The following is a 21,522-nucleotide window of genomic DNA, read 5'->3' as shown; positions in this document are numbered from 1 at the left end:
TTCTTATCCATTTCTGTGTATCTATGAGAACTGAAAATGATTCCCTGCATATATTATAGTTCAACGTTCAGTAAGTATTAGCTGGGTTTAAGTGAATCCAGCACAAAAAGGCCTGGTGAAGTAGAAGGCAATGAGAACTGTACAGTTTTGGAAGGCAGCCTGTTCAAAAACATGTCTAAAATGTAAAAGAAGAACAGCCAACTTTTGCAAGAAAGAGATAAAGCGTTCCTCAAAGTAAAACTGAGGAAGGGAAGCACCAATTTCTTCTCACAAGCTTCTGAAAAGATAAAAGCATGTCTGGTTTCAATCATAATGTGCTATAGGCTTAGGCAAGAACAGGTGAAAAATATCTGATAAAAGCAATCATCTATGAAGTTGGCCACAGCTCAGGGCCAAGGGAACCAAACTTGGCCAGGCTGCTTAGAAACTCACTGGTATAAATATGGCTTTAAAACATGGGAGGTTCAAAAGAGGAGAGATGATAAATGCATCAGTCTCAACTTGTTCTTTATTGTAGACAGTCTCCCTCTCCTATTCAAATATTTTTGGAGTGCCAACTACCAGTGAGACAAGGAGGCAGGGTGACACCAAGTATAACACCAAGGGAAGCACTCAAGGGTCATCTTCACCATGCTGGAGCTGGCCTTGACCTGCATTCCCTTTGGCTATTAAACCCAACATGCCAAACCTGGAAGAATGCCAATGCATCAAGCATTGATGTACGCCAGGCCTTCGCTTCTTACAACCTCTCAAACAGCAGTAAGCTGATTTCAGGCCCTCTGTGAGAGGTCACAAGGACCCCGAATGAAAAAATACCAGGATTCAAAAACAGGTAACCATTCTGCAGAAATCAACAGGCTGATCCAAAAATATACATGGAAATGCAAAGAACCGAAAGAGCCAAAACCCAACTCTATTTTGAAAAAGAGGAGCAAAGATGGAGACCGTACCCTACCCAATTTCAAAACCTACCATAGAGTTGCAAGTAACCACAATAGCAACAGACATAAATCAATGGAACAGAATTGAAAGTCCAGAAATAAACCACTACATTGATGATCAGTTGATTTTGCAAAGGGAATTCAGTGGAGAAAGGATGGTCTTTTCAACAAATGATGCTAGTACAACTAGATATACTTGTGTTTACAAAAAAAAAAGAAACAGACACCTTCTCCCTCATACCACATCCAAAAATTAACTCAAAATGGATCACAGACATATATAAGAGCTAAAACTAAAAAACTTCTAGATGAAAACAGGGAAACTTTCTGTGACCTTAGACTAGAAAATTTTTTTTCCTATAATACCAAAAGCATGATAGGTAAAAGCAAAAAATTGATAAATTAGACAATGAAAATTAAAAATGTTTGTTCTTCCAAAGATACCATATAAGCAAATAAAAGCACAGACCACACACTGGAAGAAAATAGTTGCAAATCATATCTGATAAAAGACATTAATAATATGTAAACTCTTACAACTCAGTTAAGATGACAAATAACTCAATTTTTAAAAATGAGGATATACAGAAAATCATTAGACCTTTCTCTCAATTTTGCTGTGAACCTAAAACTGCTCTACTAAAAGAATTAAGTATTTTTTTTTTTTTTGAGATGGAGTTTTGCTCTTGTTGCCCAGGCTGGAGTGCAGTGGTGTGGTCTCGGCTTACTGCAACCTCCGCCTCCCAGGTTCAAGTGATCTCCTGCCTCGGATTACAGGCGTCCCCCACCACACCTGGCTAATTTTCTTTTGTATTCTTAGTAGAGATGGGTTTTCACCATGTTGGTCAGGCTGGTCTCGAACCCCTGACCTCAGGTGATCCACCCATGTCAGTCTCCCAAAGTGCTAAGATTACAAGCATGAGCCACCACACCCAGCCCAAGAGTTGAGTCTTAAAAACAAGCAAAAAACAACAAGTATACAAAGATTTGAATCAACATTTCACCAAAGGAGATAAACAAATTGCTAATAAGTACATGAAAGGGGCTCATGAGTAGCTAAGGGAATACAAATTAAAATCACGGTGAGGACTGGTGAGGTGGCTCACACATGTAATCCCAGAACCTTGAGAGGCCAAGGTGGGAATATCACTTGGATCAGGAGTTGGAGACCAGCTGGCCAACAAGATGAGAACCCATCTCTAATTAAAAAAAAAAAAAAATACAAAAACTAGCTCTGCCTGGTGGCATGCATATGCAGTCCCAGCTATTCTGGAGGCTGAAGTGGGATAATCACCTGAACCTGGAGGCAGAAGTTTCAGTGAGCAGACTGCACCATTGCACTCCAGCCTGGGCAACAGGATGAGACCCCTCTCAAAAATAATTAATCAATTAAAATCACAGTGCGGTACAACTACATACCTACTAGGAAGACTATAATCCGTAAGTCAACAATACAAGGTGTTGGCAAGGATGTGGCAAAACTGGAACTCCCAACCAGTGACCATGAAAATGTAAAATGTACAGCCACTTTGGAAAAGTCTGTCAGTTTCTCAAACGTTTAAACACAAAATTCTCTTATGGAATCATAGCCACATAAAATCATGAACATGAATGTTCACAGCAGTATCATTCATAATTGTCCTAAGCTAGAAAGAGTCCAAAAGTCTTTCAGCTGATGAATGGATAGACTGAGTGTGGTAAGTTCATATAATGGAATACTATTTAGCAATAGAAACTACTGATGTCAGCACAAGCTACTGAAACATACTCAACATGTACCAACTTAAAAACATGATGAGTGGGCCGGGCGAGATGGCTCACGCCTGCAATCCCTACATTTTGGGAGGCCAAGGCAAGTGGATCACCTGAGGTCAGGAGTTCGAGAGCAGCCTGACCAACATGATGAAACCCTGTCGCTACTAAAAATACAAAAGAGTTAGCTGGGTGAGGTGGCGTGCACCTGTAATCCAGCTACTCAGGAGGCTAACGCAGGAGAATCGCTTAAACTCAGGAGGCGGAGGTTGCAATGAGCCGAGATCACACCACTGCACTCCAGCCTGAGTGACAGAGCAAAAACTCCATCTCAAAACAAAACAAAACTATGGTGAGTGAATACCAAATGCAAAAAGAATACATATGATTCTATTTATATGAAATTCCCAGAAAAGGCAAATCTAGAGAAAGAGCAGTTGCCTGGTGGGGAGCAGAGACTGACTACAAACAGACTAAGAACTTTCTTAAGGGCCAGATGTGGTGGCTCACATCTGTAATCCCCGTACTTTGGGAGGCCGAGGTGAGAGGATCACTTGAGTGAGCCCAGGAGTTTGAGGCTGAGGATGAAAAAAAAAGAAAAGAACAGAAAAGAAAAAAGAAAAGAATGAGGAAAGGAGGGAGGTGGGAAGGGGAAGGGGAGGCGGAAGGGGAAGGGGAGGAAAGGAAGAACAAACTTTTGAGAGAAGGAAGTGTTTATAAAATTGGATTTTAAGCCATGAGTGGTGGTGCTCGTCTGTAGTGCCAGCTACGTGGAGGCTAAGGAAGGAGGATCCCTTGAGCCTAGAAGGTCAAGCCTGCAGTGAGCTATAACCATGCCACTGCACTCTAGCCTGGATGACAGTCTTACTCTGTCTCCACGAAGAATTTTAGTGATGGTTGCATAACTCTATATATTTACTAAATATCACTGAATTGAATACTTGCAATGTATGAATATTATAGTATGTCAACTATACCTCAGTTTCAAAACAGTAACAACCAATACCCCACAATATCTGGAGGATCCCTAACTGCAGATTCCTATATATAGTGAAAATCTTTTGGGATACTTTCTGGTAGAACTGTGGTTTTGTGGCAAAGAACTGTGAAAGGGATTTCTCTATTAATAGTGCTTCTTCAATGTGAGCACATATAAGAATCACCTGGAAAACCTGTTAACAGACCAGCAGCTCTCCTCCTGTGTGGATTCAGTAGGTCTGGAGTGAGGCCCATAAATCTGCATTCCTAAAAGCTCCAGGACCACTCATTAAAAACAAAGTCCCACCAGAGATCTACTGTATCACAATCTCTAAGAAAGGGGAATCTGCGAATCTATACCTCCTACAGGTATCAGGGAGAATCTCATGACTGATCTTATGGTTTAGTACCTCGTAAACTACAACACTCTCATATACCATCAACTCCAAGAATTTTTATAAGTAGTTTGAAGAGTAAAATCTTTGTGTTCCTGTGTTAAAAATGATAAAGCAAATTATCTGTATTTTAAGTGGTTCTTAGTCTTTAGGGTTCTGTCTTAGACCTTTCTTAAAAAAGCAATTTGCAGGAAATCAACTTATATTTATTCAAGGTATTCTAAATAGGTTTCCGCATAAAATAAAAAAACTTTTCCTCCTGCTGTAGGACTTTTAGTACCAAAAAAAATAATTTTCCAAAAAAATAATAAATAATAAATAAAATACAAAGTTTCTCCGTTAAGAATGTTTAGGCTACTTTTCAAGTTTACTCTAATTTTAAATCTGTTCATTTCAAGACCACGTTCTTCTGAATTTCCAACAGGATTGTGTAATTGTTAGATCGACAGGAACTATTAATTCTGCACAACTCTGATAGGCACTGACAATAACAGGAGAGAGCCATTTTCAATGGTTCGATTCAAGAATTTATCACATACTGGAATCTAATGCTGTGCTTAACACAGAGGTTAAACACAGAAGAAGATATGGTTCTTACCAGGAATTCACCAATGATTATAAAAACAATAGTACTCAACATCAGTATATACTGGAGCAGATGGGGAATTTTTACAGAAGTAGGACTGTGTCCTAAAAAAAAAAAAAAAAACAGCACTTGAATTATTTTCAATTTTTCTTATCAGTATGGCTCAAAGGAGTGGGAGGACTCACAGTCTTGCACACTGGAATGCCATGTTACATGAGACAGAAAGAGCCAGACTGCAGACCTCAGTGGGATCATGCTTAGAAGAACACACACACAGGACTTCCCATAGAGCATCACTGTTTCTTTAGGGATTCTTATTTAATTGGCCGAGTGGGGCTCAAGCTTTCCAAGCAAAGAGTTCTGTGGTAAATTGTTTCTAAAGATAGATGAAACAAAAGTGTCCATCTCACAGCTCCTCTGCAATTCCTCTCTCCTGCCCTTCCCCTTGCCACAGTGCCAAACCAAATTCTTGTGGAGAATGCCATATAACTTCCAAGGCTATGTCCTAGGTGAATTACAGCTTCTGCCTTTGCTGCCTGGTATGCTCACTTTTGGAATTTGGCTGCCAAACAACAAAACCCAAGCTAGTCACAACTAGAGAGATAGTCACAGGGAGAGAGAGAAGTCTTGGCCTCCTAGTCATGCCCACCAACTTGCCAGATGGGTGAATGAAGCCATCTTAGCCATTCTAGTCACTATTTGACTACAATGTCATGAGACACCCTAGCTCATGACACATAGTCACATAGAGAAGAACCATCCAGCAGAGCCCTGCCTGAATTCCCAAGTCATAGAATCATGATCAAACACAAAACAGATGTTTTAAGCCAATAAGTTTTGAGGTAGGTTTTGTTCCCTAACAACAGACAACAAAATTAGGCTTCAAGTCTGCTCTGGAACATTCTTCTAGGTAAATGATATGCAGTTCATAGTCAACATATATGGACTCAGTCTCTACACTTCAGAGTGTAGAGAAGCTTGAAATCTTGCTATCAGAAGGAAGAAAATAAGTGTTCACAAGCAAGATTCAATCCACTTCCTTATCATAGACTTTTCCACGTGTCAGCAAAAGGTTTTGTTGCTTCCCAAATTTTGTATTAGGAAAGCAGGTTATATGAGTGCTTTAACTCCTTTCTAAAGGTCTTGCTAACTAAAATCAGTGGTTAGTGACATGTTTTCAGCTCAGTACTCTCCTTCCTCTAAGCACATTGTATTCATAGATTTGGGGGTCTAGAAACCATTTTTTACAATTTTAAAGGAAACAGAAGAAAAGGTGAATTGAAGAGAAGGTCAAGGGTGGAAGGAAATCTGCCCACAAACAAGAAGAGCAGGCCAGGAATGGTGGCCCATGCCTATAATCTCAGCTCTTTGGGAGGCCAAGGCTGGTGGATCACCTGAAGTCGGGAGTTTAAGACCAGCCTGGCCAACATTATGAAACCCTGTCTATACTAAATATAAAAAAATGAACCAGGCATGGTGGTGCATACTTGTAATCCCAGCTACTTGGGAGGCTGAAGCACCAGAATCACTTGAACCCGGAAGGCAGAGGCCAGATCGCACCACTGTCCTCCAGCCTGGGCAACAGAGGTAAACTATGTCTCAAAAACAAACAGAAGAGTGAAGACCAAATGACATTAAAACTGAGTATTTCCAGGCTGCCTTGTTTAACAAAGCAAATGAGACACAGGACAGGCATTGTACACCTATCTACTGATGTAGTTCCAATCTTAAGAGTTCGCTGAAACAGGAGGAACAAAAGACCCTACAGATACATATCTCAACAGTATCATCCATTCTGCTCTTCCCTCTACACACGAAAACTTCCTATCAAACTCAATCAAATCCAAAATGCCACCCATCATGAAAGCTTCAAAAGACAATACTGGAATCGACAGATTCAAACTCTGGCTCTCTCAATTCCCAACTGTAAGATGGAAATAATTTCTTTCCACCTCTTGGGATTGTGAGAAAAACAAACATAAGAGCATGTGTAAAGTACTAGCCCAGTGCCTGACACAGAACAGGCACATAAGAACTGTCAAGTTCATGTTCATCTTCTCTCTTCTTTCCCAAATCAATGCAACTGAACCTAAAAAAAAGTGCTGCATAGTCCAAGCATCTTATTGAATATCCTCTAAGCAAACAAAATAAATAAATGGAGTCACACATGGCTCAGTTCAGAACGGCCAAGGGAATCAAAACATACGTATGTACACATACATACAAACATACCATCCATGTGTAATCTGGACAAATCTTTACCCAATTATCATACAGGTATTAGTATCCCTTTTAAACATTTAAAATTTGAACAGCTGAGAAAGAAAATGCATGAAGTTGCTTCTACATTCAGACAGGTTGTTCAAAGTTCTTTGGATGAAAGGGCAGATAGACAACTTAGCTGCCAAAGAACAGGCCCAGCTTGTGCAGAGATGGATCCTTAAAAGGAGAACTGCAGAGATGAGCTCTGAGTCCAAGGCAGCTACGCAAGTCTGAATGATCTCAACTCCTAACTGAGAGCTGGTCTGTGAGCACTTTAATGATTGGAATTAACAGATCCTTGAGTCTAACCACCACTTGGGAAAGAGAAGCTTAGTTCTCCTAGGATTAAGGAGACTGAAGACTCCCAATCTGATCCTTCTCCCAAGGAAGTAAGCAGAATCTGCCAATCTAACTGGCATTAAACTAATAACAGGCCTAAAAAATGGCCTATTAATTATTGCCCAACTTTCACCTGTTGCTGTACACTAAAATTTCCCTATTTCTCCACTTGAACTACAGAACCAGAAAAATGAGACTATATGTACTTTTCAAGTGTCACCTTCACATGGCTCAAGATCTTACGAAGTCTGCTATATGAACTGTGAATTCTAGATATTATTATTTAGGGGCTACTCATTCACCCTCCTCTCAGGTACAGTGGTAGAATTTGAGGCTATACGGTAACGGACTTAAGAGATCTTCTGCTGCGTGTGTACTTCTGAACCCATTTAAAACCAAATTCACCTGGGTAAATAATAAAAGACTTTTTGTTAATTTTAAATTTCTTTAAAAGATAATTAACTGTTTAAAGCAAAAACAAAAACCAAGCCCCCCTGCCAAAAGAAACCATGTATTCTGAGGTTACGTGTACACACACCTGTGTGGGTGTATAAATTATATGATAGCAATGACCCAGAGGTTAGGAGGAAGTAAATGTAAGGATACTGTCGCAAGGTTCTTACACTATATGTGAAGTGATATAATACTAACTGAAAGCACATTGTGGTAAGTTTATTTTAAGCCAGAGCAACCACTTTTTTTTTTTAAGCCAGAAGCAAAGCTAATAAACCTGTAAACGGAGATAAAATGGATTACAAACTTTTTTTTATGCTCGCTTCGGTAGCACAGACACTAAAAAAAATTGGAATGTATAGAGACCGGCATAGCCCCTGCACAAGGATGACATGCAAATTCACGAAGCATTCAATATTTAGAAAAATAAATTTAATTTAAAAATAAATACTTTTTTGCTTTTTAGATAAAGTTTCGCTCTGTCACCCAGGTTGGAGCACAGTGGAGTGATCTCAGCTCCCTGCAACCTCCACCTACCAGGATCAAGCAATTCTCCTGCCTCAGCCTCCAGAGTAGCTGGGATTACAGGCATGCACCACCAAGCCCAGCTAATTTTTATATTTTTAGTAGAGACAGGGTTTTGCCATGTTGGCCAGGCTGGTCTCTAACTCCTGATCTCAAGTGATCCACCTACCTCAGCCTCCCAAAGTGCTGGGATTACAGGCATGAGCCACTGCGCCCAGCCAAAAAAATGAAAAATTTTCTTAATTCAAATGAAGGAAGAGAGGGGGAAAGAAAGAGAAACAGATGAAAGGGATAGAAAACAAATAAGCAAGATAATTAATTTAAATTCAATTATATTGATGACTGCATTCCAGTTTAGGGGCAAAGATTCTCAGCCTGGATTAAAAAGCAGCATCAAGCCTGGTGCGGTGGCTTATGACTGTTATCTCAGCACTTTGGGAGGCTGAGGCAGGAGGATCACTTAAACCCAGGAGTTGGAGACCAGCCTGAGCAACACAGGGAGAGCTTATCTCTACAAAAAAATAAACAAAGATTAGCTCGGTATGGTGGCACTTCCCTGGGATTCCAACTACACCCAGGAGGCTGAGGTGGGAGAATCACGTGAGGCCAGGAGGTCAAGGCTGCTGCTGTAAGCTGAGATTGTTCAAGGAGGTAGCTAGTCTGACATGAGCAGGGCAAAAGAGGTCCCCTCACACCACCAGCCAGGAATATCAGGTAACCATCAGGTAGTGGTTAGGCAGTTGTTAAGCTGTGTTGCTAAAATAATAATTGGTCGCAGCTAGTGCCAAGGAAAGGCAGTCTCCCAGCAGATAGAAAAACCTGAATCTGGTGATCAGCAACTTCCCAATACTATCTCAGGAGCTGGGTGAGTGGGCTCGAGCATGAGCACTAAGGGGCAAAATGGCAGTTTAACTAGAATAAGACCTTCGTCTAGGAACACTCAGCTGGTCAGGGAATGCTTCAAGTGGGCATGTGCACAATTTCAGGATGCACACTGCGCATGCCGCCCTTCCCAAGTGTTGGCAGGCCACTGAGCATGAGGACAGCCAACCCCAAGAGAAGAATCAAGGGAGAAGTAACACAACACCCCAGAAGCATGCCAACATATAAAACCCCAAGTCAAAGGGTCAAACCATGTATCTGATCTCTTATATTGCCCACTTTGCCCTCTTCCAAGTGTACTTTACTTCCTTTCTTTCCTGCTTTAAAACTTTTTTATCAACTTTCACCCTTATTTTGTAAAATTTGCCTCAGGCTCTCCTTCTGCCTTATGCTCCTCAGTTGAATTCTTTCTTTTGAGGAGCCAAGAATTGAGGCTGCTGCAGTCCTTCAAATTTGCCGCTGGTAACAAGATCACACCACTACAAGGATCATACCACTGCACGATCACTGCATTTGGGTGACAGAGTAAGATGTCTCAAAAGAGAGAAAAATTAAATCATATTCTTTCTATAAGAAAAACATTTTAAAGCCCAGGGTAGTGGCTCAGGTCTGTAATTCTATCACTTTGGGAGGCTGAGGCAGGAAGATCACTTGAGCCCAAGAGCCAGAGACCAGCCTGGGCAACATGGCAAAACCCTGTCACTACAAAAAAAAAAAAAAAAATTAGCTGCATGCACACCTGTGGTCCCAGCTACTTGGGAGGCTGAGGCAGGAGGATTGCTTGAGCCCAGGAGGCAGAGGTTGCAGTGAGCTGAGATCACTCCACTCCAGCCTGGGCGACAGAGACTCCATCTTAAAAAAAACAAAAACAAGCAAACAAAAATCCCCAAAACAACACACACACGGAAAATCAAAAGAAAAACACTTTCAATGGAAAGCCACAGATAGGTTGATAAGTTAAAAATAAAAAGGTAGGGCCGGACACAGCGGCTCACACCTGTAATCTCAGCACTTTGGGAGGCCAAGGTAGGCGGATCACAAGGTCAAGAGTTTAAGACCAGCCTGACCAACACGGTGAAATCCCGCACCTCTACTAAAAATACAAAAATTAGCCAGGCGTGGTGGTGTGCACCTGTAATCTCAGCTACTTGGGAAGGCTGAGGCGGCAGAATCACTTGAACCTGAGAGGCGGAGGTTGCAATGAGCTGAGGTCACCCTACTGCACTCCAACCTGGGCAACAGAGTGAGACTCTGTCTCAAAATATATATATAAATAAATTAAAAAATAAAAAGGTAGAAAAAGGTAACCATGCAAACACTCATGAAAAGAAAGCTGGAGTGGCTATATGAATATACACAATTATTACTGGGGATTTCTAGCAATCACCTCCCTCTGTAATTAATAAAATAAGTAGACAAAAAAGTCAGTGTAATTCTAGAAGACTTGAAAAATACAATCCACCCAACAACAAAACACTCATTCTTTTCAAATGCACATGGAACATATACCAAGCTAAAATGCATTCTGGGCCATAAAAGTCTCGAAAAAGAAATTAAGAGGATTCAAGTTATACAAGCCATGTTCTTTGATTACAATAGAATTAAACAAAAACCCATACCAGAAAGAGATCTATAAAATCCTCAAATATCTGGAAATTACATAAGACATGTCTAATAACTTGTGACTCAAAGAAGAAAAAAAAAATCACAAGAAAAAGTAGAAAATATATTAAAATGCATAAAATATAAACACATCAAAATTAATGGGATATGTTATACAATAGCTTAAAAATCACTGTTTACAAAGAAATTTATAGTTTTAAATGCTTACATCCAAAAATGTCTAAAATCAGTGATCTAATCTTCAACCTTAAGAAGCTAGAAAGAAGAGCAGATTGAACTGGAAGAAGGAGAAAATAAAAAACAGAAATAAAAAAGACGGAAAAACAACAGAAAAACATCAATGACCAAAAGCTCATCCTTTGAAACAATTAACACAATTGATAACTCTCTAGCCAAACTATGTCAAGATAAAAGAGGGATCTCATCCCTAAAGATCCTACAGCAATTAAAAGGAAAATAAAGAAATATTATTGCAAACAACTTTCGGCTAATAAACAACACAGATGAATAGACAAATTACTTGAAAAAGAAAAACTACTAAAGCTTACTTGGCAAGCAATAAATGGCAAAATTAGCCCTATATCTGTTAATGAAAATTGTGGGCTGCGGGTGGTGGCTCAAGCCTGTAATCCCAGCACTTTGGGAGGCCAAGGCGGGTGGATCACGAGGTCAAGAGATCGAGACCATCCTGGTCAAAATGGTGAAACCCTGTCCCTACTAAAGATACAAAAAATTAGCTGGACATGGTGGCGCGTGCCTGTAATCCCAGCTACTTGGGAGGCTGAGGCAGGAGAATTGCCTGAACCCAGGAGGCGGAGGTTGCAGTGAGCCGAGATCGCGCCATTGCACTCCAGCCTGGGTAACAGGAGCAAAACTCCATCTCAAAAAAAAGAAAATTGTGGTTAAGAACTTTCTCATCGAGAAAATTCCAGGACTAAAAGGCTTTACTGATGAATTCTATCAAATTTAAAGAGGAAAAAACAAAACAAAACTACACGATCTCTTCCAGAAAACAGAAAAGGAACACTTCCAGACTCATTGTATAAGGCCAACATAACTGATATAAAAATAAGATAACAATATTACATGAAAAGAAAATTAGAGACAAATACCCTCAAGGACATAAAAGCAAAAATCCTTAACAAAATTTTAATAAACTGAGTTCAGTAACATACAACAAGAATAATACATCATGACCAATTGAATTGATTTAGTATTTGAAATCAATCAATGTAACTGATCATACTAAAAGAATAAAGGAGAAAATCCTCTGATCATCTTATTAGAAGCAGAACAATCATTTGACAGAGTTTAACAGCTACTGATACTAACAATTCTCTGCAAACTAGAAGGAAACATATCCTAACCAATGCAAAGAAGTAGTAGAAATGTCAGGATTTGCAGATAATGTAATCATGTGTAGAAGCTTCTATGGAATACACAAAGGCTATCAGAACCAGTAAGTTAATTAAGCAAGCTTTTGACATCCTTTGCAGGATGAAAAAAGAAAAATTAGCAAGGCCACATCATACAAGATCAATATACAAAAATCAATTGTATTTATATAAACTAGCAATAATCTATAGGAAAATTAAGTTTTAGAAAATACCATCAACCAAGATGTCACCAAAAGCACAGGCAATGAAAGTAAAAATAGCTACATTGAACTGCACCAAAATTTAAACCTTCTGTAAATGAAAGGATACATGAGAGTGAAAGGCAACCAAAGGAACAGAAGAAAATATTTGCAAATTGTATATCTGATAAGGAGTTAATATCCAGAATACACAAAGAGCTTCTACAACTCAACAACAAAAATAAGAGAAAGAGAAAGAAAAGAGAGGAAGGAAAGAAGGAAGGAAGAGAGGGAGGGAGGAAAAGAAGGAAGGAGGGAGAGAGCCAGGCAGTGGTAGCTCATGCCTGTAATCCCAGCATTTTGAGAGGCTGAGGCAGGCAGATCACTTGAGGTCAGGAATTCAAGACCAGCCTGACCAACATGGTGAAACCCCCATCTCTACTAAAAAGATTTCAAAAATTAGCTGGCATGGTGGTGCACACCTGTAATCGCAGCTACTCAAGAGCCTGAGGCAAAAGAATTGCTTGAACCTGGGAGGTGGAGGTTGTAATGATCATATGAAGTAATTGGAACCCCTATGCACTGTACTATTTAGTGGGACTGTAAAAATTGTAAAATGGTGCAGTTGCTATGCAAAAGTTATGGTAGATCCTCAAAAATTTTAAATAAAATTGTCATGTGATCCAGCAATTTCACTTCTGGGTATATGTATTCAGAAGAAGTGAAAGCCAACTGGGCACAGTGGCTTACACCTGTAATCCCAGCACTCTGGGAGGCCAAGGCAGGTGGATCACTTGAGGTCAGGGGTTTGAGACCAGCCTGAACAACATGGCAAAACCCCATCTCTACTAAAAATGCAAAAATTAGCCTAGCGTGGTGGTGTGTACCTATAATCACAGCTACCTGGGAGGCTGAGGCACAAGAATCACTTGATCCCAGGGGGCAGAGGCTGCAGTGAGCCAAGATCAAGCTACTGCACTCCAGACTGGGTAACAGACAGAGACTGTGCCTCAAAAAATTAATGAATTACTTTAATTAAAATCAAAAGAACTGAAAGCAGGATCTCGAAGAGATATTTGTATATTCATGTTCATAGCATTGTTCACAATATCCAAAAGGTAGAAGCAACTCAAGTATCCATAAACGCAATGCATGAATGGATAAACAAATTACATACAAACAAAGGAAGTCAATTCTGACATTTGCTACAACACGGATAAATCCTGAGAATGTTATGCTAAGTGAAATAAGCCAGTCACTACAAGACTTACATGAGTTATTAAGAGTGGTCAAACTCATAGAAATAGAAAGTACAATGGTGAAACTCATATAAATAGAATGTAGAACGGCCACTGCTGAGGGGAAAGGGAAATGGAAAGTAGCTGCCTAATGGGTACATAGTTACAATTTTGCAAAATGAAAAAGCTCTGGAGATTGGTTGCATAACAATGTGAATATATTCAACACTACTGAACTGTACATTTTTTAAGGGTTGAGGGTAATTTTTATGCTAAGTGTATTTTGTTACAATTTTAACAATCTTTAAAAACATCAGACAAGAATCATTTAGAGGTAAATATTTTAAAATGTGCACAAGACTTTTATTCTAAAACTATAGTCCAGGCACAATGGCTGACGCCTGTAATCCCAACACTTTGGGAGGTTGAGGCAAACAGATCACTTGAGGTCAGGAGTTCAAGACCAGCCTGGCCAACACAGGAAAACCCCCATCTCTACTAAAAATACAAAAATTAGCCAAGAATGGTGGTATGCCTGTAATCTCAGCTACTCGGGAGGCTGAGGTGGAAGAATCGCCTGAACTCGGGAGGCAGAGGTTGCAGTGAGCCCAGATTGTGCCACTGCATTTCAGCCTGGGTGACAGAACGAGACCCTGCCTCAAAAAATAAAAATATAAAATAAAACTATAAGACACTGATGAGAAAAATTAAAGAGCACTTAAATGAAGCTAGAGAAATACCATGTTCATGAATTGAAAGTTGCAATTGTTAAGATGTTAACTTTCCTCAATTTTATCCATAAATTCAACATAATCCCAATCAAAATCCCTGCAAGCTTTTTTTTTTGTAGAAACAGGATTCTAAAATTTATATGGAAATTTGAAGGCCTGAGAATACCCTAAATAATTACTAAGAATAATTTTAAAAAAGAATAAAGGATTTGCAAATTTGCAACATTTGATTTCAAGACTTACTGAAATACCAAAGTAATCAAAGAAACACGGTATTGGCAAAAGGAAAGACATATAGACAAAAACAGAACAGAGTCCAGAAACAGACTCTACATATATTGCCAATAGCATCCTTAAAGCTTCCATGGTGATTCAGTGGAGGAAAGGATAGTTTTTTCAATATGTGACACTGCAACACGTGGTGGAAAAATAAACTTTACAAGGAAGTACAATACTTGAAACACTGAAAACTACAAAATACCACCGAAAAAAATTAAAGAAAATCTAATTAATGGCCAAGCACAGTGGCTCACCCCTGTAATCCTAGCACTTTGAGAGGCCAAGGCAGGAGGATCACTTGAGACCCAGACCAGCCACAGCAACACCCTGTCTCTACAAAAAAAAATGATTAACTGGGCATGGTGGTGTGTGCCTATAGTCCAAGCTACTCAGGAGGCTGAGGGAGGAGGATCACTTGAGCCAGGCATTCAAGCCTGTAGTGAGCTATAAGCACACTGCTGCATTATACCTGGGTGACAGAGCAACACTCTGTATTTAAAAAAAAAAAAATCGACAAAGGACTTGTATAGACATTTCTCCAAAGACTACATATGTAAAGCCAATAAACACAACAAAAGGCCCAGCATGGCAGTTCACACCTGTAATCCCAGCACTTTGGGAGGCCAAGGGGGGCCAGATCACCTGAGGTCAGGCATTCAAGACCAGCCTGGCCAACATGGTGAAACCCTGTCTCTACAAAAATATAAAAATTAGCTGGGTATAATGGCAGGTGCCTGTAATCCCAGCTACTCAGGAGGCTGAGGTGGGAAAATAACTTGAACCCAGGAGGCAGAGGTGGTAGCAAGCGAAGATCATGCTACTGCACTTCAGCGTAGTAGACAGTCAGACTCTATCTTAAAAAAAAAAAAAAAACTTGAACACGAATGTTCACAGTAGCATTGTTCATGACAGCCAAAGAGTGGATACAACTCAAATGTCTTATCAACTGAACAGATAGTCAAAATGTGATATATCTACACAGCAGAGTATTATTCAGCCATAAAAAGGAATAAAGTACTGCATGCTACAATATGAGTAAAGCTTGAAAACATTATGATAACTGAAATAAACCAGAGGCTAAAAGCCATGCATTATATATTATTCCATTTATATAAAATGTCCAGAATAGATAAGTTTATATAGGCAGAAAGTGGATTAGTGGTTGTCTTGGGTATGGGAAGATGGAGGAAAACAGAGTTACTGCTAATGATTACAAGGTTTCTTTTTGGAAGAATGAAAAAAGCTTCTAAAATTTATTTTTCTCTTGTGTTGCTTGTGCTGTTGGTGTCATATTTAAGAAACTACTGCCTAACAAGGTCAATAAGATTTCCATTTGCATTTCCTTCTAAGAGCTTTATAGTTTTCTTTTTTTTTCTTTTTTAAGCTACCGCAGATTAAAGTTTTAGTTCTTATATTTAGGTCTTTGATCCATTTGGAATTAATTTTTGTATGTGGTGTGAGGTAGGGGTCCAAACCACATTCTTCCACATGAGGATATTCAGTTGTCCCAGTAGCATTTACTGAAAATACTATTACTTCTCTATTGAATGGTCTTGACACCCTTGTTGAACATCCATTGACCACAGATATATGTGTTTATTTCCGTACTGTCAAGAGTGTGCTGAGTGTGGTGATGGTTGTACAACTCTCAGAATATACTAAAAACCATTCAATTGTTTACTTTGAATGGGTGAACTGTATGATATGTGAATTGTTTCAATAACAGTTTTAGGGTTTTTTTGAGGTAGCATCTGGCTCTGTCACCAAGGCTGGAATGCAGTGGCACTCTTAGGTCTGCCTCCCAGGTTCAAGCGATCCTCCCTCCTCAGCCTCCCAAGTAGCTGGGATTGCAAACATTCACCACCACACCTGGCTAATTTTTGTATTTTTTGTAGGGATGGGGTTTCACAACGTTAGCCAGGCTGGTCTTGAACTCCTGACCTCAAGTGATCAGCCTGCATCCGGCCTCAATAATAGTTTTTGTTTGTTTTGCGGTAGAGTCTCACTCTGTTGCTCAGGCTAGAGTGCAGTGGTATGATCTTGGCTTACTGCAACCTCCGCCCCCTGGATTCAAGCAATTCTCCTGCCTCAGCCTCCTGAGCAGCTGGGACTACAGGCACATGCCACCACACATGGCTAATTTTTGTATTTTTTGTCAAGATGGGTTTCACCATGATGGCCAGGCTGGTCTCAAACTCCTGATCTCAAGTTATCCGCCCACCTCAGCCTCCCAAAGTGCTGGGATTACAAGCATGAGCCACTGAGTCCAGCCAATAATAGTTTGTTTTTCTTTGTTTTTTAAAAAGATCAAGACTATAGTCAAGCTGGAGATATAGCACATACACTGCATTTACAACCACTAACATCAATGACTTCACCAAATTTGTGACATACAAAAAGATGAGAATTGGCTTAAGGACCAAGACTTCAATTTTTAACAGTAGAGGTAGAGAGGAATCAGCAAAGAAAATAATACCAACGAGAGAGGAAGAAAACTAAGTGAGCATGGTATTCCAGAAGCAGTGAAGACTGTTTCAAGGGGAAGGGAATTACCAGCTGGGTAAAATGCAGCCACTTTTCCCAAACTGATAATTGACAATAGGCTACTGGATTTAGCAATCCAAAGGTCCTCAGTGACCTTGATAAGAGCTGTTTCAACTGAGTGATGAGGGCAAATACCTGAGTGGAGTAGATTTAAGGAAAATGGAAGAAGAAAAATCAGAAAACCAAGAAAAGAGAATTCTTGGGAAGTTCTGCTATTAAAAGAAGCCTGTAATCCCAGCACTTTGGGAGGCTGAGGCAGGCAGATCACTTAAGGTCAGAGAGGTTCAAGACTAGCCTGGCCAACATGGTGAAACCCCATTTCTACTAAAAATACAAAATATTAGCCAGGCATCATGGCACACGCTTGTAATCTCAGCTACTTGGGAGGCTGAGGCAGAAGAATCGCTTGAACCAAGAAGGAGATTGCAGTGAGCCTAGATCACACCACTGCACTCCAGCTGGGCGACAAGACCGAAACTCCATCTCAAAAAAAAAAGTAGCAGCAGAATGGGGTAGTATCTGTAGGGAAAGTAGAATAAAGGTAAGTTAATTGGTTATTCCTGTTTTCAAGATGGAAGAAACAACAGCAGTTAGTGTGCTGACAGGAATGTATCACTAGAGAGGTAATTTTTTTTTTTAGACAGAGTTTTGCTCTTGTTACTAAGGCTGGAGTGCAATGGCGCAATCTCGGCTCACCGCAACCTCCACCTCCTGGGTTCAGGCAATTCTCCTGCCTCAGCCTCCTGAGTAGCTGGGATTACAGGCGCGCGCCACCATGCCCAGCTAGTTTTTTGTATTTTTAGTAGAGATGGGGTTTCACCATGTTGACCAGGATGGTCTCGATCTCTTGACCTCATGATCCACCCACCTTGGCCTCCCAAAGTGCTGGGATTGAGCCACCGCGCCTGGCCTATGAGAGGTAATAGTTCGCAGAGAGCAGAGGAAGGTTGGAACAGTGCTCTGGACTCAGGAAGTGGGAATGAAATTTAGTTTGCAAATGGAGGCATCGGCCCTTGCAAGGAGCATCTACAGCTCATATCTACTTACAGGAAAGAGGGAAACGGCAGATATATAAGCACAAGGGTGGAAACGGTGGCAAGTGGCATTGTTTTCTCAATGAAATAGGAAGTAATGTCATCAACAAAGGCTAAGAATCAAGTTTTGAAAACAGAGGAGAAAGTATGGAAGAGTCCTCTAAGAGGACAGAGAATGAAAGAACTATGGAAATACAGCAGGATTCCCAGACAGCGTTAGGAGCCTGTTTGAGGTTAGTAATCATGAATTAAGAGTGAGGCCAGGAAACGTCCTCAGTGTTTCTTCTAACCCAGGAGCACACCCATAAACTAGGCAGAGATTTGGATTTAGCCAGAGTTGTGATTTAGCCAAAAGTGTAACAAGGCAAAATAGGGGAAGAGGATTGAGAGTGTAGTACATGCGGCAGTGATTACAATGACTGACCAGGGAATTTAAGTTATTTAAGGAGAAAAGTACAGGCAAGACGGCGTGAGGAAAAGGAAGAAGAAAATAACATCAATGGGCTATAGTTCCTGCTGGAGTCAGATGGTTGAAAGGGCTGATATTACGATAAAGAGCAGGAAAATGGAGTCACAGGGGGTAACTCTTATGGCTGACACAGTAAGAAAATGTGTTTTATTTCTCCACCATTTTACAAAACTACAAAGAATGTCACAGGCCCAGCTATAGGGCTAAAAAGGATTCCCACAATTCAATTTTTGATGGCCAAACTGATTGCAATTTAATAACAACATGAGATACTGTTTATTAGAGCCACAGTACTTTTTTTAGTTTTCTTCTTTTTTTTAAAGAGGTTCTTGCTATGTTACCCAGGCTGGAGTACACTGGTGTGACCACAGCTCATTGCAGCCTTGACTTCTTGGGCTCAAGCAATCCTCCTGCCTCAGCCTCCCAAAGGGCTGGGATTACAGGAATGAGCCACTATATTTGGCTACAGTCACACCACTGTCTGACTATGTAATACTGGCTGACTTCCCTAACCTCTGGAGCTTAATTTCCTTATCTGTGAAATAGGAATGTTAATAGTAGCCACCTTAAGGGCTAAGGATTCAATGACTGAATGTTAAAAATTTAGAACTGTGCCTGGTAGTTAGTAAGATAAAATAAATGTCTGCTATTAGTGATTTTTTTTTCTTTCTTTTTTTTTTGAGACAGCCTCGCTCTATTGCCCAGGCTGGAGTGCCGCCTCCGGGTTCAAGTGATTCTCGTGCCTCAGCCTCCTGAGTACCTGGGATTTCAGGCATGTGCCAACATGCCCGGCTAATTTTTGTATTTTTAGTAGAGATGGGCTTTCACCATGTCGGCTGGACCAGTCTTGAACTCCTGACCTCAAGTGATCCGCCTGCCTCAGCCTCCCAAATTTCTGGGATTACAGGCTTAAGTGACTGCACCCAGCCAGTAATATCCTTTTCACATACTACTGTTACAACTCTACTTCATTGTGTATTTTTTTAAATGCCATAACCAACAAAAACTGCTATAAAAGCAGGAGTCTCAGTAGGGAAGAGTTCAAACACTCAAGCATTAAGCCTGGCTCAGGCTCAAGTCATTACAGAATTCTCCCAAATACTTTTCCTAATCTGCTCCTGTTTCTCCACTTTCTAGAGGCATGGGGGAAATGACACATGTCATCTAAAAGGGCTCTGAGCTCCAGGGAACACTATAAACACTGACCTTGCTGTTGGGTAATGGGTTCAACTGCATTCTAAACTCTGTTTCCAGGTTCTATGCCAGTACCTTTACTCTTGCCCACACAGTTGCTCAGTCACATGTAATAAATAGCAACAGCTTGAAAAACAGAAAAATAAGAAAAGAATGTTTTTCTTGTTTAGGAGTATTTTAATGTTCATTTAAACACAGATGAGAGTTCTTTTACAACTCAAATAAGATGCTTAGTTACTGTCATTTGATGATTCTGCAGATCACTGGAAGAGGGAGGAAAATCCGGGCCCTTGCTGGCCTGTCACCTGACTCAAACCATGGGCTTATTGGATCAATCACACAAGACTCCGCTGTGGGATCCAACCTCAGACAGATGTATAGGCCTCACCAGCATGCTGTCTATTTGACAGTTTCTGTTGGCAGTACCCCAAGGAAGCAAAAGCACCAGGCTGAGTGCAGACCCCTGACTAGCTGCCTCTTGCAGGCCTGACTTGAAAATCCCACCCACCCAGTCCCCCCACTGCCTGGTGTTTTCTTTTAGAGCTGCTCAGATGTGGATCCGAGATAAAAATTTCTTACATTCTAGTCTAGCCATTGGCAGAAGCAATCATCAGAAAAAAACATGGAAAGAAGCAGTGAACTCTGGAACAAGCTGAACACACTCAGATTCTTCAAAACAAAGGGCTGGGGAAGGGAAAATGGGACTCGTATGAATCCTCTCTTATGAAATGTCCTCTGCAGTGTGGGCCAAGTTCTTGGCTGGCTTATAATTAAGTTGGTCCCTAAGAACAAACTAAGTTTATAGAAGGGGTTTTGTGATCTTTCCTGTGGTCTTAGAACAACTTATAGAGAAATTTTGGCCAAATGGTAGATAATGGCCTCTAGCAAAGAGCTAAACTGTTATAAGCATTTTGGGGCACAATTTTGGGGGGATGGTCAGAGAGAGGTGTTCTGTGAATAGGTTTCACTTCCAGGTACAAGTCTCTGGAAACTACAACAGAAAAAAAAAAACAAAATAATAAAATCCACACATGCACATGGAACAACATGAAACAATGAAGAGGACATTAAATAAAAACCAGAAGTTGTGAAACAAGCAGAATATGCTTTCTACTGCTTTACACATACCCATTCATCCAGAGGTGAAAATTTGGAGAAAGATACACCAAAGGGATCGTGGGGGGAACTTCCGCTTTCTACATTAATGTTTAAAGTCTTTACTGTGAACATTCTGATTATTTTTGTGACCAGAAAAGAAGTAGGAAGAACTTTTGTTTCTCGATTTGCTTAAAAAACAGAAAATACCCCAGCACTTTGGGAGTCCAAGGCAGGTGGATCAAGAGGTCAGGAGATCGAGACCATCCTAGTCAACATGGTGAAACCGATCTCTATTAAAATACAAAAAATTAGCCAGGGGTGGTGGTGCGCACCTGTTGTCCCAGGTACTCAGGAGGCTGAGGCAGGGGAATCACTTGAACCCAGGAGGCAGAGACTGCAGTGAGCCGAGATTGTGCCACTGCACTCCAGCCTGGCAACAGAGTGAGATTCCGTCTCAAAAAAAACCAGAAAATAATCTGTTGGAAACCACAAAGGTCTGTTGCCTTCTGTTTCTGCACGGTGAGTGCTAGTTCAGCCTCTCCAACTCCCTCACCTGTTCCAGTGCTTTTCTTCTGCAACTTCTTCCTCTTCCTTCTGCAAATACTGCTTCTAAACCCTTTCCT

The 21,522-nt window shown here is 40.5% G+C and overlaps 1 protein-coding gene and 1 pseudogene across 8 annotated transcripts in view; one reads left to right on the top strand and one right to left on the bottom strand.

The window, feature by feature from the left end:
• Positions 1 to 21,522, bottom strand: part of ZNRF1 (zinc and ring finger 1) — a 122,180-nt gene that overhangs the window by 73,189 nt on the left and 27,469 nt on the right. The gene's annotated exons all lie outside the window — the stretch shown is intronic.
• Positions 8,030 to 8,128, top strand: LOC118149788 (U6 spliceosomal RNA; annotated as a pseudogene).

Source organism: Callithrix jacchus, chromosome 20 (assembly GCF_049354715.1).
Source record: "Callithrix jacchus isolate 240 chromosome 20, calJac240_pri, whole genome shotgun sequence".
In the NCBI taxonomy this organism is placed as follows: domain Eukaryota; kingdom Metazoa; phylum Chordata; class Mammalia; order Primates; family Cebidae; genus Callithrix; species Callithrix jacchus.
Note: the sequence above shows the minus strand (reverse complement) of the source record. Positions and strands in the feature narration are given on the sequence as shown.